We start from the raw sequence: 8,474 nt of genomic DNA, 5'->3' as shown, positions 1-8,474 counted from the left end.
ATTCCACAAAACACCATTTGTTGTACTTGCGGATCGTAATGCTCAACCAAATCTGTGAATCATGAGTTGTCCAATCTTGCTCAGGCATCATCCAACGTGTAGACGAATAAAATGCCTCAATGCGTGTAAATTTGAGCGTAAGTTTGAACATAATAATCAGATACGCTGTAGCACGTCTGAAAGTATCACAAAAGGTGAAGAACACAGGTTGGCTCACAGAAGCGAGAGGGGTTTAGATTGCATCTTGTCTAAACTCGGTGGCGAGACGGGTAGCCGGGATCCACATGTGTACAGACGTTGGTGACTACTGGTGTAGGGACAACAACTAGCGCAGCAATTAGGCGGTATCGATCTATACAACTATCGTCAGAAAAAATAGTGAGTCGTCTGGCACTCAGAGTGGCGCATGCTGTCTAGCAGCTGGGCGGCGATATTTAGTTTGCTCCGATTGCGGTAACCGTACGTCAAACTGTACCAGACGTTGCTGCGTCGCCAAGCCTTTAAAAAACTACTACTGTAAACATAACGGCCCGGCATTTTATATCAAGTCAAGGGTTGATGCAGCCAGTCAGACCGACTATGGTGGGAGTAGAAACTATCGCAATCCTTTTCAAAGTGCCATACAGCAAACGCAGGACCAATGCATCTAGTGAGGAGCAAGCCCCACAATACTTAATTCTCACCAAGACAAACGCCTAGCCAAATTCAGACTTCACTGAATTATTGCACATAAAATACAAACTTGATCTTTGAGGTCTTTTCCGCTCAATGTCACGTCGATTTGAGCTAAAAGCTAAAAAATGTAGCTTAATGTATGACGTATTGCCATTGCAATCCTTAGCTACAGAAATTCAAGCTCGTGAACCCCTTGAGAAGAGGTTCTGATGTCAGGCGCGGTAGTCAACGATCGAGTAAATAGGACGGCGACACAGGGGGCGAGGCACAGGTCGGTGGCAGTGATACCCGCAAAACTAAGCTGTCGTGAGGCGAGGTAATCAACATTCTGTTTTAGGTTCCTAAGTCTGTTTTGAGGCGATCAGATGAGAACAAGAATATCATGTAGAACAAAAGAGTACAATCTCACTTGATGCTGGATTTCTTTATAAATTTCGAATTGTCAATCCCAAACCAACCGATTGATTCGTATTTCTGTATCTTAGACGAGAGGTGTCAGAAACATTACCAGGATAACTGACTTGTCGCAGACAAGCGTTTCTAGTGACGCTGCTTCTGATTCTTTAGTGTCGGCTCTTCCTGTCATTGCGAAATAAAAGTCGCCAGTTTTTGAATTATTCTCCCACTAATTGGGAGCGTGAGCTGGGATTTGACCGTCGTGAGACAATTCTTTATACTTCTTTTGAGATAGTTGTCTAAACTCCTATCCAATCCAGCCTACTGCCTTAAATATTTTGTAAGTGCGGTAAGGTGAAAGTCTAGTACCACTAAGCTAAAATCTGTAGGACCATGGCTAAACGTCTTTATTTCAGAAGCCATTTTGAAAGAGGCGATTGTCACTTTTTCTAATGTAATGTGGATAGTGATGAACTCGTTTTTGGCATCCAACATCACAAAATTGCAGCGCACATTGTCGCTTGTCAAACGGTGACGAGTATGCTGAGTGGTAATTACAAATTATGGTGAATCTAGGTACTTCTATATACCTGATCTGCAGAAAAGATAAATCTTTTGTGGACGATTTAACTACAGAACGTGGTATTGTAAACTTGAGAGTAGTCTTGTATTACGATCTGCTATGGTTTAGCGATTGTGATTGCTTTATTCAGAGACGAGCAATTTGCCTCCTTTCACAATCGTGCAGTATCGATATAACAATCAAGTAAAATTATCGAATTAATTCACACATTGAAATAAAAGCAGTGCAAGATTAACTATGAACAAAAAAAACATCGAGATGAGGTACTCGGTGGGATTATTATATGAAGAGGTGTCAGAGCAGTGCGTAGTGAGTTATGTTAGTGACACGCATAAATACGTCAATGTCTTGCGCTTGGAAAGGAGAATCAAGCAGAATACTTTTGAATCTAAGAGCTGTGTTACGAATTAGTTTGCACAGTAAATTAAGCTGAGATTATAATAGTTTTCGAGTCAAAAAACTGAGGTGTCAATTAATCAATAGGCATAAGCGAAGCAGCTTTATGCAAAAGTTCCTCGAGTCTGGCACGAAATGATTCTGAAAACATTTTCACATTCTGAGCAGCCATCACACTATCAGCTTCAACTAAGGCTTATTTTTTTAATTTATAAATTTGATCAAAAGTGTAATCGTTGCAAATAAAACATTGTTCTATGCAGAATCACTTGTGAATTTCGAGCCAAACTCGCCCTTAATCGAGTGAAGTCTTTTCTATGGTAATTTTAATCAATACCGTGATGGTTCTTATTATAAGCAATTGAACTAAGCAGGATCGCTAATAAATTTTGATCAAAACTCAGGTTTGATAATATGAAGCATTTTTATTAACAACTGCTAGAAAAAGTGTTTTAATTTTTCGTATGGAAATTGTTCTAAGCAGAACCACAAAAACATTTCAAGCCAAAATCAAAGTTCATATTGTGAAGTCTTTAGTTTATTAATGCTATGATGGTTGTCGGTAAGACATTGCTCTGACAGAATCACTTATAAATTTCGAGCCAAACTCGGCATTATAATAAGAAGCAATTTTTCTATATGTGGCAGATCGTGGTACAAGATAATGTAAATTTAATCACCTAATACAAACTCGGGTAAAGTGTTACTATAAAAATTGCTCGAGGCAGAATCACTAATGATTCTCAAACCAAATTAGAGGTTTTTAATGAGAAGTATTTACACTAACAAGTTGATAGTGTAGCGGCTCTTAGAATAAGAAAGTAATTTAAGTATAAGGTTTATAGAACGGTAGACGAAGCTGTAGACTAGAGGTCGAGTTGAAGCTTAAATAAGAAAGAAATAGTGCATACAATATATGTGGAACTTGAAAAATAAAAATTTCTGCTTGTCTTAAATTTACTAGGATTTTTTGCCAGTTTGACTTGCGTTAATATCAGGAAGGAGTGGCAAGAAATGCAACGACTACGGAGCTGTTTATTTGGAGGGGATTCAAAGTGATGGAATTAGACGTCTGTGAATATGATAAAAAAATTGCACTTTACTAAATAGTGTGCTATTCATGTAGAGTCGTCCATGGCGTCAAAGTGCGTATAGTGCAAGTGAAATGGGCGCGTGGATGCACACAGTTTTGGATGGTGCATATTCACCTTGGGGTATTGTATCGGTGTATATCCACAATTATGTAACCTTCGTCAGGAAACATAATTGTGAATATACTATCTACTTGGCTGTCTGTCTGTGATGGTGTTGATTCTGCCTTCTAGCATACTGGTCGGCTATATGCTGTGTAGAAAGAATTTGCCATCATTCCCATTATACTTTTGTACATTACACTACTTATCTGCGTGTTAAGTGCTTACATCAGCAGTATCAAATGTAAAATAAAAATCAAGCATAAAATGTCAATCGATGAGAACTGTTGTTGCAGCAGGGCTGTCGTAGCAAAATGTTGAGGAAGCGTACTTTAGGTCACCGACCTTTTGTTCTTTACAAGAACCAAGTATGAGTTTGCGGATCGCAATCCGCTTACTCCAAGAGTGATTATTACCTTCCCAAGGCTAACCGACTTTTCAATTTAAATTTAAAATTGATTATCCTAATTTTAAATTTTAAATTTTCCTAAATATACTAAATATATAAAGTAAATTCATGCATAACTACTGGTTACCTAGCCCCGTACCGTACTCTTGTTTGGGTGTGGTCACACCATGCACATCTCGTCTGACACCCCCCCCTGTTATTAGGATTCGTGTAACCCCGTTACAGTTGTAATAAGATTGTTGATATGTATTCGATACAATGTATAACATAGTAGGATGCAAGTCCGACCCAAAGGTCAAAAATAGTTAAATCGCGTGGCAAGGGAATGCAGAATATCAAAACTTGATGCTATGTTTCCAAGTAACGAATTTCAAGCCGTCGCTGTACTCAGTGCTATCAGTTACTGATGGTATTTGAGCCAGATATTAATGTCGATCAAGTTAGAGTTAAAACCCTTCTCGGACCATACTACCACCTAAACAGCTCTTCCACCTCCGGGTTTTGCTCTCGAGTGGCCTCAACCTTCTCTATTAGGCTCGAACCGACGCAGCAGAAGTTATTATGAGCGTAATTGGTACGCCCCCCATATGTGGTTGAGTTACTTAGAGAATAAGAAGCTATTTTGTCACCTGAATTGAAGGCAAACATACCCTCTAATTTGTGGCTCACAACCTCTACAAATATTGGAGTCACGCTGAACGTGATTGGGCTCACTCCATTTTTAGCCCAGCAAGACACCTATATGCGAATTCTCTTGGAGCATCAACTGGTCAAGTTCCGATAGACGCTCAGTAAAATATACTTGTTGCAGACCAGTGAGCACTATATTCACGTTTCTCACTCAGAAGTGTGCTGATTTTAGTTCGACCAAACATCTTCTGCTTTTATCTGAAGACATGACGCAGGCCTTGTCTTGTCATCACCCTCAACGTTTGGAAAAGCTGATTATTTTTACTGGATAAGTCCACAAGGCTCAATAACGCAATTGTACTAATTGATCAAGTCCAAGCTAGGCATTCAGACGGTGTATATACATGTTGTTCACAAACCAGGTGTACCTCTGACATCTTTCGCGTTCTTCCCACTCATTCGATTCATGAAAGCTCAGATGAGGACGACCAGGCAGCGCACATAGTCATGGGTGACTTCAACGTCACAATGGACCAAGCCTCACTTTACCGATTGTATCCGGGCGCAGGAAGAGAAGAATTCGGTGATTGGCCTGACGTTCTGAGCTTAATCGACGCATTTGTACATCAGGAAACAAAGGATTACACAATCCCAACTCGCAAAAACCGATTCGACTAACATTTTTTTATTGTTGATCTAGAACAAAATTTCAATTTACTACTGTTAATCATAAACATAAGTAAATTGGCGTAATGAATAGCACATACCTGTCAGATTTCGGCTGTAAATAATGAGACGTGCGCCTTGGTGATGTCCCACATTGCTTCAACGTGATCTTATCACGTACAAAACTATGTCGGCGACTGGCGACTCGTTTTCAAAACTTTGATGGCGTCAACCCAGGTTGTATTCTGATGAACACAAGCGCGCCGATTGCACTAATTTTCAGTAGCGGTGGGCTAAGCTTCGACAAGCTGCTGTGCGTGGCTACAAGAGTCGCCGAAGTGAGCGATCCTATAAAACTTCACTTAAGCTTCAAATTCCTGCCACAAATCAGCTTTACAACATACACAAGCTGATCATAATGTGGAACAAAGCGACGATAAAAAAATGAGAAAGTTTTCAGCTGACTTACCGCTTAGTAGGCGAGCAACAGAGCATTTTTTTCGCCGGCAAAACATGACTGTCTCAGGTCTCCCATCATCGAAATCCAACGTGGCGAAAAGTTGAGGACTGACGACCCTACAGCGGAACATTGCATATTTTGAAGGCAACTGGTTCAGTCAACATCACCTGATATTCCACGTCTACGGGATGCATCGTATCGACCTCTTTGATTTGCCCGAATGCAACGTCAAACACAGGCTAAGCTGATGCCAGCCCAACAACCTCTGCTCTTTGTATCAAATGATAAACGACTTGTACCGGGCGATCGTAAAATCCATCAATGGAAAATCGCTGAGTCCCAACGGATTACCGATTGAGTACTCCAAGATTCTTGAACCAAGTTTATGGACACGCATGTACGAAGTTACACACGACAGTCAATTATCAAAGAGGGAGATGACTAAGTTTCAACGATGAGTGGACCTCTCGCTACTATACAAGATTGGAGATCGATCGCAGTTTTGACACTACAGTCCAATGACACTGTTTAATCATGATACTAAGCTTGGATCCCACGATTCTTGCGTTTAAGTACGGATATATACTTTCTTTGCTAATACAAGAAGGTAACAGTGGGTTCGAACATAATAGCTTACTTGTCCAATTCTAAGAATTAAAGGAACTGTGCAAGGACACTTGCTCAGACGCATGTGCAGTTGGCATTCATACTACCAATGATTTACATAAGGTACCATGGTCAGCGTTGGACATGGTACTTCATAATGTCGGATTTAAAACGATCTATTGGAGCCCGGACCATACAATTTACAGCCATACTCCTTTTACTCTGAAGTTGAACAACTTATCAGTAAATTCATTTCCACTCGAAGCCGGGGTACGGCATGACAGCTCACTATCTCTGGAACTGTTGGATTTGTATAGAAACCACTCATAAATTACTTTCGTTTTCGAGTCTTGATGCGCTGATTGAATCAATACAATGTATCACCTCTGCATTTTCTCTTGGCGCTTTCAGATTACTGCATCGGTTAACAAGCTGACGTTGACCACGCAACTAAGTCTTTGGATGTGATACAAGAATTTGCATTCGCATCAGGGTTAAGAATAAACTTGAATAAAACTGCATGACGGACCAAGTCGACTTGTCAGATCAACCAGACTACGTGATTCAACGGCTCTCAAAGTGTTTCAGCCGTCGGGAAATGCGGTATCGTCAAGTATAGTTCGGGGTGCGACAGTGATAGTCACGCAACGATTCAATTTTGTGGTTAGAAAACTACGAAAAAAATGCTTCATTTGAAAGTCATGTCGAGGCAAAGTGGTGCTCATACAAACATGTGTCTTGAATGGTGGAATAGAATTGACTCCTGTCATAGCTTTTATACAAGTTACACACTGTGAGTCACTGCGGGATAAAATAGTCTCGGTATGTGAATCCTACGTAGTTTCATAGTATTTTTTCTCCGGCACTTAGACTCTTAAAAAAAAGAGCTGTGGGTTTCGTTGGACTGGCTTTACCATTTCCACACAGATATGAAGGGCAAACAAGGGCGTGGGCTCCCTGATTATTGGAAACCTACTTTACGTGTATGGGCGGGGATGTACACTACCCACGGTTCCTCAGACTGATAAGATTTGTGCAAGTCATGTCGTAATGGCGTAATGTCTACTTTTTATTTGGCAAGGCTATAACTGAAGTAAGTAAAGCACTATTGTCTCTCTGAAAGCATTTTGATGGGGTTCAGTAGCCAACAAGAAATTTATGAAGCGATCTGGGAGCTTCGCAACACAAGACTTATTACGCAGTCTAATTAATCGAGAAAAACTTTCCCGACCTACGTCGAAGACACGATTCGTGTCCAATATAATTTCGCGGCTAAAATTAATTTCCAAACGGACCTCTATACAGACCAACTCGTCCCATGAACATTTTTATGCAACCCATGGATGGCGTTCTGAAGGCAAAATGGTCATCAACATGTTCAATTGTGACCTTGTGAAACTACTATTAGAGACCTAGTTGTGTACACTACCTCCAATGCCTCAAATTAACAAGTATCATTTTAAGGGCTTAACCCCAATGGTACATACATGGCGATTTGAATACCATTCAGATCGACATGTGCTCCCAGCAATTTCGGATCTCAGATTCCGTCCACAGCATGACGCATCAAGATTTTGATACCAATCCTGATGGAAAGTAATTGTCATATCAAGCTGTTAATGTAAACATAATTAAATTAACGTTGGAGATGCTTAAATCTTTTTGAGCTTCAAGTACGGCATCACACTAATAGAAAAACCTTTTTTAACCTTTTAACAAGCTCATAATTAAGAATTATGATAAGTTTATGATTTTTCCCACCTTATTCGCATTCAACATTCGAGAAAACACAATTATGGAACTTATGCATATTATGTATACTTCAATGTTGTGCGCTGTTTCGTAGATGGCTTCATCAAAGTGATCGACTTCACAACATGGATGTTTGATAATTGGCATACTTTTCTACGTCATCACGATTTTGCACACGACACTCTGCACTATCGGCGGTTTTGGTCACACGAAACTTCAGAAGAAGCACTCAAATGGATCCAAACAACAAATGAAGTGAATAGTGGTCTTCACCCGCAACGTAATGCATATGTGACATCAACTACCACCTCACCCGCCGTTCAGCAAGTCATTGTGGTGACAACGGACTACTTCACGACAGAACATAACATTTCAACTACTTCTATATATCTACGATACAAGATACAGTTTCAACGGCGGTGTCGATGACAAGTCTAACAGCTACAAGAATGGCATCCATCCCACCGTCTTTTCAAGCGGACATCCAGTACAGTTGCTAGAAAGATCGAACTGATCCTGACAGGTTCACAACAACAAAAGCACAAGCAAGCTCGGATCCAATCCGGGCTATTGAATTTTCAAGACGCGAATTCCCCCATGTTTACCAGCCGCGCTACTGGCTGACTTGCATTATAGGCTTTCAGCATTGTACAGCAATTCAAGTTTGCGATGACCCTCTCCAATACAAGCTATACCGTCAACAGCGAT

Source organism: Plasmopara halstedii, assembly GCF_900000015.1.
Source record: "Plasmopara halstedii genome assembly, contig: Scaffold_110, whole genome shotgun sequence".
NCBI lineage: Eukaryota > Oomycota > Peronosporomycetes > Peronosporales > Peronosporaceae > Plasmopara > Plasmopara halstedii.
The sequence above is the reverse complement of the archived record's forward strand: the minus strand, read 5'-3'. Positions refer to the sequence as shown.